Raw genomic sequence first — 11214 nt, 5'->3', positions numbered from 1 at the left:
ACTAGGATGTTTTGCAGGTTGCAATCCCTTCTGAAGGCTACTAATGGGGGCTCAGGGAACACTTCCTTCATTCGATCAGACGTGTGCAGCGTGTGTAGGTGTCTGCGGATGATACGGCCGATGTTCGGCATAAAATAAATACATCGTTTTTGTTTAAATAATACAAGGCTTATAGAGACTTTGTATATATATATTTATATATAACCAGGCATGGAACTCAAAATCAACCGAAAACATCAATAACTTCATCAAGGGTGAAGCGATTTCCATGCGCATGGTCTTATGAAACGCAGAAATGAATTGAATTGCCTTTCTGGCAATGTACATATCTTGCAATATGTTTACAAATGTTGTGTCACATTTTAAGAAATAACACGATACACTACTCGCACGACCTACTAGCCATCGATCAGACACGATCGAAGACTGAAATCTTCACGGAGTAAAGGACATTTTCCCGGCAAAGTTCACGGACCTAGGTACCATAATTCAATAAAAAATATGTAAAACATTCTTACCGTTCTGTCCGTTACATTATGCAACAAGTTTTTTTACGGTAAATGGCTAATCTTGTTTAGTTTGTTGCCGGTACTTTTAAGAAAAGTTTTTATGTTTTTATGTGTTTACATTCTGATTTTCACATGACGTATACTGCGTTTAAGTTGCTGTTCTTCAAACTTGGATTTTCGCTCATTTTAAGTGGATCTGTGCACTTTTTAATAATCAAAAGCGGTTTATGAATCTATGCTGAAACACAATTCAGCTCCTTTCCAGTAATTACTCAGTCATTATTTATGTGATTGAATGGTGTCCTTTTTTAACGGCCACAATATATCCATTTTACATCGTACAATATTTGAGTTAAATAAACTTAACAAGGATAAATCATAATATTTGAAAACACAAAATGTCAGTAGCATTTGATACAAATATAAACATCTGAATCAAGCTTCTAAAATTAAGACTTTAAGTTTCAAAACATTTCGTGTCATCTTTCGTGTCAGAATTTTGCAAAACTTGAATGTTGTTAGTGCATAATACGGGTATATTTATTTAAATGAAAGCTGTCAATTACAAAGTGCAAACACCAGGACGACCCCGTTCATCAGATGATATAGATACATAAATATGAAGCTGAATTGTAAACTTTCACTTTCCCTAGATTGTCTGACAATCAGTACATGTTTCATTTAATCTTAATGCTATACTTGAGATTAAAAACTAAATGTTGAACAACTGACACCAGCGGTTTCAAAGAAGAGTTTTAAATGTTATTTACTACAGTCTTTATAAATCATGTTACCCCTGGTGCATGATTTGAACAAACCCAAGGTGGTAGAAGACCATCTTCATCTTGTCACCAGCTCTTAATGCATCCATCGTTTTTGTGACACACATGGGACCCTATGTTAATCATATTCACGGTCATTACACGTATACTACTTATGACACACATACATAAATAATATATAACTTGTATGGAGTATATCAATTGTATAGAGATGAGGAGTCACTTAGCTGATCATCTAGGCACACTTGTAATGTGAGGACATCTGAAAATGTATTACCCTGAATTGCCTTTTTTGAAGGCATTTTACACATTAACTATTTAGCTCTTTAATTTTCAAATGCAAACCCATGCATAAACAATGCAAGGCATAATTGAACAACGTGTTCAACAACGGTTAATAAATATATTATGAAACTGTTTTTAATCGCAATCAAGAACTGTGCATAAACATGTTCCAGAAAGATTCATTAACAAGTTTAATACATGTGTTCAAAAACGAATATAAATGACTCATGGCTATTCATAAAATCAAAACAATCTTATAAACTTAAAGTTCGTGAACCAAATGTTAATTTTAATATTAAGTAACAAAACAGCTTAACTATTGTGATAAATAGCATCTTATAATTCAGAGTCATGTTGAATGCATTATCCTCTCAGTTTAATCTTTGAAATCAACATATTTATTTAACTCGTATGCATGGGAAGTTTGATTTTTTAGGTTCTTTACAGGTCATTAACTTAATGTTTATGATTTTGTTGAATCTTGATCATGACGTCCAAAGGTTGAGTTCATGAATTGTTCATGAACTGACTATGCTGTTAATTAATAGTTCATGAACAGTCATTGTATCTTTCTCGGGGGCAGAAACAGTTATTGTTAAGATTTACTAGTACAGAAATAAATTTAAAAATTAAGTATTATGAACACCTACTTGAAGAGAATTTAATTAGAAGTACAAGACATTTCAAAATTGTTAACTGAATAGGATTACTGTACTTGTAATTTGATTCCATTCCAAGCATGGGGCTATTTATCATTGATGTTATGAGTGTACAACTTGAATTCAAAGCATTCAACGGGTTTCAATTGAAATTGTCGCACAGCGTTATACAATGAAGTCATTTAGAAAATATTGCACGCAGATCAATAAGCTTGCATGGATTTAACCGTATTCAATCATTCCGAAATATCCTATTGATAGTTATGACAACTTAAGTGTAAATAATCAATATTGTGTGATTATTACGAAGCATGTGGTTATTTGACGAGACCATCGTAAACTATAAATGTATTCACTTGGGAGATTGAATTCAGTTTTGTGCTATTGAAATTTGATTCTTACATATTTCAAATATAATTGAACCATATAATAATTTGAAATGTGTTATTTGCACTCAACGTTGTCAAATCATTTAATCGACTCAAAAGATCGAATGTTTTGCAAATCGCATACTAAAGAGAAATATATCAATACAGCTCTTATTGTTCTATTCCTAAATAAACATTTATTAAACTGACATGAATGAAATTGAAATAAGTGACGTCCTATGGTGTCACTTCTACTTATAGAGGGCGTTTTCAATACACAGGCGTTGTGTCAATTAGTTACATAGCTGGGTCATTGCAATGGCACTTGTAATATGTAAGATTGATGTTGAATCAAAAGTAACAATGTTGATGAGTTGGTACTCAAGAAAAAATCCATTCTGTTAAAAACAAAGCAAATTCAATTCAATTGCGTCGAAATACATTAATCTGCGGCTATTAAAATCTCTAGTCATATAAAGAAATGCGTAACAATGAACACATTTGATCATAACCGATTATCCCAGTACCATAGACTCTCTTTCAACAAAAAAACACCATAAAATCAGAAAGTGTCGTCCTTCAATATCATATGCGCATTACACAGGCTTATCAGTGTGCACAGGCTAATCTGGGACATCGTGTATTTGTTTATTGTCTAATCCATGACATGTACAATATATACAGATACAATACACTATGTCAAACATGCAAGGCCAATCTTTACAGATTTGTAATATACATTTTTTTAAATATGTAACACATTGACAAATAAGCATTCTTATCAAAGGTGTTGATTTATATGATACATCATAAAAACAGATTGCCATTGTCAACCTTTGATAAAACAACTGCCATAAAATAATACACATTCCTAAAATACTGGATATTTTAGATCGAAGCACTAATGCGCATATTGAAACTTATTTTGACAGAGCCAATACCAGCTAGAATTAGATCCTAAGTGGAGAGGTTGGCAATGATCCTCTGTATTTAAGTTAAAATATATTTTCAGATAATAAATATTACATTATTGACAGTGTGAAAATATATTTCTTTTAAGACAAGAAGCAGTTAATATTCATTACGTCCATATCAATAACGTGAATTATACTGACCAAAACACTCCAGTAACAATTACTCAGATATCACCTTGACAATATTAGTTGCTTCTTATTTGCAAAAGGAACAACTCCAAAGATATTGATACAACAACAGTTTGCTATCACCAAGCACTATAGATTTATCTCCCTTGTAACAATTATAGCGATAGCTTTTGCCATAAAAATATAGGAAACGTGATTGCTGCACATGATATATAGCCATGTAAGTAATAATAAATATGTATTGAATACAAGTATTAACCCGGAACCTAATAGTATAGTGAAATAAATATATATATTATACATGCTAACTAAATAATAATTTATAATTTATATTATGCAGCCATAACATATCCTTATATAACTATATACACATAGTTATCTTTACAAAAAATGTGTCCTAGATTTTAAAATTAAATAGCAGGTTTAGGCAGTGATATTGACTAAATCAGTATTAAAGAGCACAAAATTTAACTTCACATATATGGTAAAATTGACAAAGGTATTTTTACAATTAATGATACTAAAATAAAATCTTCTTTTCGCGCTCGTAATGTGTTACAATTTGCATGCTGCGTAAAATTAAATCGAGGCATAGGGTGATATTTTTTCTCGTTTTACAGTTTTTGTGTGAATGTTTTAAAGACTAATTTGCGTACCAGAACAAATACATTCTATATCACTACTCATGGGTACAGTCGTTAGATTTTAAGCGCTTTTAAGGACTAAATATTTTTCGTTTAGGCAATGAAGTCAAATTGCGTCGGTAGATTTTAATGAAGCGCAACAGAAATGACCATTGTAGGACTCTTTTTTCAAATCATTCCTGTCTTTTACATATAAAGGCACGAGTTTAAAAATTAGTGTGCAACATCGTTTCGTGGTCAACTACTTAATCTGTTCAAATCTACATATAGGGTCGAAGTTAGCTAATCTCAGCGGGTTTCGTGGTAAGTGTATTCGTGTTTAATGACCATTTGGAACTATTTTTATCTTAAATTGTAAGGCTTGGAGGTTTTGTATTCGGCATGTAAAATCGCATAGTGTTCCTCTCCCAAGATTTTCCTTATCATGACTTTCAGCTTTAAAATTTCATACACTACAAACAAACTGTATTATACTTCAAATATGTTTTTGTTGCCATTGTAGCAGGTTACTGAAACACACAATTCTACCACAGTAAAACAATAGTTGAGCTGTCTCAGGAGAACGCTCTTGTCAAATATGCGGTTTGGTGAGATGCAATCTATTATGATATGCAATATAAATTTGAAGGAAGTAATTCGATTGGACTATCGTTTTCTTACTTTTCAAATTGTTGAAAGGCTGTTGCAAGTCCCCAAAGAACTGAACGGAAACGCTATCAGCGCACTACTTCTCTATTGACATATGCGTGACTACTTCGGGACATCGGTGGACGTCCGTCAGGAATGTCTGCTCTTCTCGTCTTGTTTAACATTTTCCTTGGGAAGATAATGCAGAAGACCCCCAGGACCACCACATGTTTATCCCCATCGATGGCAGAACCATATTTAATTTGAGATTCGCGGATTACATTGACCTGATTTGTGGCACCAGCAGAGAACTCCTGGACCTCACCAACATACTCTGAGGAGTATACGGATGGAGGTCAGCACGGAGACGTCGATTATCACGTTTAACAGCACAAACAACAAGAAATAAGCATAACCAAGATTTCAGTTATTACACTTATTAGCGTTATTACAATTCAGGTTCCAAAGCAATTGTAATATGTAATAACTTTATTACAATTGAGGTTGTATGAGAACACCTTTTTGTCATTTATAGGTGGTATTGCCTTATTAATATAAACTTTGTATAAATTTATGTATTTTATTTTGCAATAATCGTTGTTTAAAAATGCGATCAGATGCAATTTTAAATCACGAAATAAGTTAATTACACTTTCGGTCGTAATTACAATTCAGAAGTCAATAAATTATAAAAATGTAATAACTTTATTACAATTAAGGTTGTATGAGAACACCTTTTTTGTCATTCATATGTCGTATTAATATTAATTTTATATGCATGTATGCCTTATATTTTTCAATAATCTGTGTTTGAAAATGCGATCAGATGCACACAAAAAAAACAAGAAATAAGTTTATTACACTTTTAGGCGTTATTACAATTCAAGCAATTGTAAGAATGTAATATTTTTGTTCCAAATGAGGTTGTATGAGAACACCTTTTTGTAATTCATAGGTCGTATTGCCCTATTAATATAAATTTTATATACATGTATGCATTATATTATGCAATAATCTGTGTTTGAAAATGCGATTAGATGCAATTTTTAACCAAGCAATACGTATATAACACTTTCGGGCGTTTTTACAATTCACGTTGTGAAGCAATTGTAATAATGTAATAAAGTTTATTGCAATTCAGATCGTTATTAAACTTCATGCTGTAACACTGCGGACTATTGCACCGACCGAATCTGAACGGAATGCAGAAGCAAAATACAAGAGCTTTAATCATTGCCGATCTAAAGTACTTGTCAAAATACTAATACTACTATTACTACAACTACTACTACTACTACTACTACTAATAATAATAATAATAATAATAATGATAATAATAATTATACAATACATAACAATCATGTAATATATATATTTGTAAACGTACATAATGCACGGGTAAATGTTAAACGATAACGAAATTAACAGAACATAACAATTACTATATATAGCAGAGGGGTGTATTGAAGAATGATGGAACATATATCTACTGCACACGAGGATATTGTTAGTTTGCAGAAAAGCTTTTATATCTGTTTAAAGTAACCATAGTAAACATTTCTTACGACACGTGAAAGTCACGTGTTTCTGGAAAGAATTCAACCTGAGGAAAAATACAAAACAATTGGCAAAACACATATGTTGCTGTTTTGCTGCTCTTAAGATGTATTGTGATGCAGATACCCGGTATGATATTTTATGAGACATGTATTAAATCAAACTGACAGCTCATTTGCGGAGATTCGCGACAACAGACGTGTTAACTACACTGACAATTACAAGCTGCCTTGAGGGACGCAGACGACACTTAAAGGCAAAAAGCACTGAGTGAATCATCTCATATCGTCGGTGTGCAATGTTACGTACGAATACATCAGAGTTTTTGACCTCGCGTTTTGGTGTTGTTAACATCCGTTACCGTCGGTATTAAACAATAGTTCCAGGGTGCAGGATCAACGGGGTTTACAATCGGGTTGGACATAATGAAAACACACCGCTAAAAACTGTATTGATTGCAAATATCTCGCGAGTAATCGAAATATGTTTAAAAAAAAAACTTAAAAAAATACATTGTTTTGCAGTTTGTGTCGATATATTGGGATTTACGAAAATATAATTGAATACGCCTGAAATCGGTGCCAAAATTTAACGTTGCATGCAGCACAACCCTGTATATGAATTCAGTACACATCGACCCTTTGGCAAAGAACACGGGCTTATTAAAAAAGTAATTCTGATGCTTTTAACATTGCCATATACCGCTGAAAAATTATATTGTATGCACTGGTTGAAATTCTTCACAAACACAGTTTTCAACGTTATTTGAAACAAGGACCAATTATCGATGTGTAAACATCCATTTACATTCTATTTTGAACCCCATAAAGTCACATGATCGTTAACCCTGGTTGATCAAATGTTTATTAACAGCGATAGTCTAAGGATAAAATACTTAAATAAGTGTGTTGTGTTCGTCCCATTCATTTTTAAATGTACAATGTTTTCTCGCCATCATGTATTAGATAGAACAATGCTTAACATATAAATTTCTCTTTTTGTATTGTTAAAACAAATTTCTCTCTCAGGTCAAAAAAAAACAACACAATATGTCGCTGCTAAACATTTGCTGGTATAAGATCACTTTTTACGAATGTTCTTAGAAAATACGCCTCCGGCTTTATATACTGTTAGTAAAGCTTTCAATATTATAAATAGGTCGTTGCATAGTAGCCTAGCGAACAGGAGGTCATGGGTTCAATCCCACCATGAGAGCGTTCATTTCATCTTTCAAAAAGACACAAAGTAATGCTTATAGCCGGGAAATTGACCATAGAGTGTTTCAATTAGCCTTAGTCTTTCGATGTTATCGCGCGTACACACATATGTTTGGACTATAGAACATGACTTTAGGTTTAGTAGGACTCTATGTGGCTTACAAATTTAGTATTTAGTAGTATTTAACAATGCTCTAAATATACACGATCATCCATGATAGTAAATGAGAGGTAGAATGGCCGCAACCATCTCAATTTAGGTCCCATTTAGCGTCAATACTTACAATTGCAAGTAATGAACACAGTACAGAACCAATTATATGATCACATATGGTATAGTTGGTTTTCTTGCACATATTACAATGTCTTATGCGATCTTTCAAAGTTGCTTAAAGGAAGATTTGAACCAATAGAAACCATAGAAATGCATGCCCTTTATCGTTTTTAGTTGTTCACTTGCGAAGAACTAAGGTTACTAGTATGCGTTGCAAGTCAGTCTGCTATTAACTATGCTAAGAACGATAACCACCGCATCTGCCTGTTTTTACTTCACCACTGGTACACTGCAGACTGTATGCAATCAATTGTGTGCAACAGCTTGTGCGACGACAATGGCCAGTTTGTCATTGAAATATGTACATATCGGATGCTTTCGGGGAGAACGGGGCTTAATGAATGTCAAATAAGTGGTGTCCCAGATTACCCTGTGCACACTGATTAGCCTGCGCACAAGCTAATCAATAAAGACACTTTCGGAGTTTATGGTGTTTTTCTTTTAAAGGAAGTCTCTTGTACTGGGATAACAATTAATGCATATGCATTAAGCCCTGTTTTCCCTAAATGAAGCTTTTATTATCTTTTATATGAATGATTTGAAAAAAATAATAAAAGTGATCATAACGGGTACCAACGCTCGGCTGCAGGTGCAATTTTGAATAAATGAAACCTTGTCAGAACTAATTTTAGAGGTCAAAGTGACCTTGACCTTTGACCTAGTGACCCCAAAAAGGGTGTTACGTGTAGAACTCATCAAGGTGCATCTACATATGAAGTTTCAAAGTTGTAGGTGGAAGCACTTTGATTTTAGAGCCAATGCAAAGGTTTAAGCACGACGCCGGCGGTCGACGATATGGCTATGACAATACCTCGGTTTTTCTCCGAAAACAGCCGAGCTAATAAACAAAATCACTTTTAAATCAAAGAAACAACCACATACAGTACAGCTCACGCGGAAATTCCGCATGCGTGCAGACAATGGTGACGATAATGTTTCTTGTTCGCGGTGTTTTCTCAGAGGTTTCTCTCGTCCTCACAAAAACGCCGCAAACAGTCACAGAAGTCACCGCGGAACGCCGTGGACTCATCGAGGAACGCGGTGGACGCACGGCGGATCACGATGGAGGTTTGTTCTAAGAAAATTTCATTCAAGAAAAGGTTTATGAGCTATAACATACATGTATACCTTTGTATTATTCATAGTGAATAAATAAATTACATATATTATAAATTTCTCTATGATATAAAATTGTTTTGTTTCGTTTCCAAATAACGATGAAGGAAAACTAAAAGTATTTATAGCATGTTGACGTAGATTCCCGAAGATAATCTTAATTAAATATTTATATTTCTGTGAAAAATAATAAACATGAGGAAATATATTTGAATACACAATTAAATACCCTCAAATAAAAAAAGATAACTTGTGTAGAATAATCTTCGTGTGCGTAAAGTTTTACGCCATCGCGAGTCCATTACGCAGTAGTACATAATCTTTTAACCAATCAATCCATTTCAAACACCTGTATGACCATTACAAAAGTAGAAATTTTCACGTTTATTTCAGTTTGTGTGAGCGTTATCGGTTTGTACTTTCCGCAATTATGTTTATTGTGTTTCATAGTTGATAAAAGAAATAAGTATTGGTACGAGTTGCAAAGACACGAGTGAACACATTTTTCTTCTATGATCGGCCTGGAAATAAAATCGATAATCTACCCAAACCAACACTTGTTATTGTATTACACAGTTTACAGTTTACAAATCGGAACACCGATAATCATTTAATCCATTTAATATTAGCCAATAACGGCCACCGGAAAAACTTTGCGAAACCGAAATTTCGCAAACTTAAGTACCCTTTTTCTTAAAGATTTGCTACTTTGAGACATAGTATGCGATAAAAGTCTTATTGTTGATTAATAATTGGTTATTTTCACTCAAAAAACGCGTTTTCTTCACATGAAATTTATAAGCAAAGTTGGGGTTCCCATGGGATTTTTGCATTTTCCCATGGGATTTTCGATTTTCCCATGGGATTTTTTCTCCCATGGGATTTTTTTTCTCCCATAATTTGCAAATGGGAGAAAAATCCCATGGGATTTTGAACATTTTAAAAAACGTGTTTTATTTGCGTTTGCAATTATTTTAACGTTATTTAAGGACTGTATATTGGTTTTATGCCAATTATATATAAAAATATTTAGTAATAAAAAAATCCCATTTTAAAATGGGAGAAAAAAATCCCATGGGATTTTTTTCTTATTTTGAGAGATTTATTCATGAAACTTTCAGAAACATCATATTTTATGAAATGATGAACAACTACGATATTTTAATGCGTTTATTCGTGTTTAAAAAAAACAAAAAATCCCATGGGATTTTTAAATCCCATGGGATTTTTTCTCCCATGGGATTTTTTCTCCCATGGGATTTTTTTCCAATGGGATTTTTCAGTTTCATAAGCCGAATAAGTTTCTTAATGCGAAAAACACCAATAAAGGAAATAATAATTATAATTTTGAATAATAAGTTGAATAATATAAATAACATGAATATTTTTAAAATGAGTTACAATTAAAGGTTTAAGCTAGTAGAACTTATCATTTCTTGTTCGAGCAGATGGTTGAGTCCAATTGGTGAGTATGCCAGCTTAGAACCAGTATAAATGCATCGCAGACAGACAACGCTGTCATACTGTACACACCGCTGAGTAACCATCTTTATTGTATTTCATTTTGCAACAGAAAATGAACTCCGTAGTATAATTGATCTTATATATGCCCTCTGCTTTTGAAAGCGTGCAACACATTAACATAACAATAAGTCCATGCCAAAAACTATGAGCAAATTCCATTCAAAGCTATATACACATTATAAAGGTCAGATGACCCGCGTCATGCGAAAATGGGTCTTATGTCATATGCGGCAGAAGTTGGTCCATCCTAGCTTGTCCAACCGCGCAGTCTGGTCAAGTACTACGCTGACTGATATATAAAGTCAAGCCATGATTCGTGGTCTCATATCCAAACTCGGTAGCTCCTGTGCGAAACTTTCACCGGAAACGACGGCACCGAGACGGGCGCTCGAACTTTGCGGATGCGCGTTACATGTTATATATAATAGCGCGATGTGTTTTTTCTTGCCTCAAATTAGTAAGCCCAATCAGCGTTTTATTGTGTTCTTT

Source organism: Dreissena polymorpha, chromosome 8 (genome assembly GCF_020536995.1).
Source record: "Dreissena polymorpha isolate Duluth1 chromosome 8, UMN_Dpol_1.0, whole genome shotgun sequence".
NCBI lineage: Eukaryota > Metazoa > Mollusca > Bivalvia > Myida > Dreissenidae > Dreissena > Dreissena polymorpha.
Note: the sequence above shows the minus strand (reverse complement) of the source record.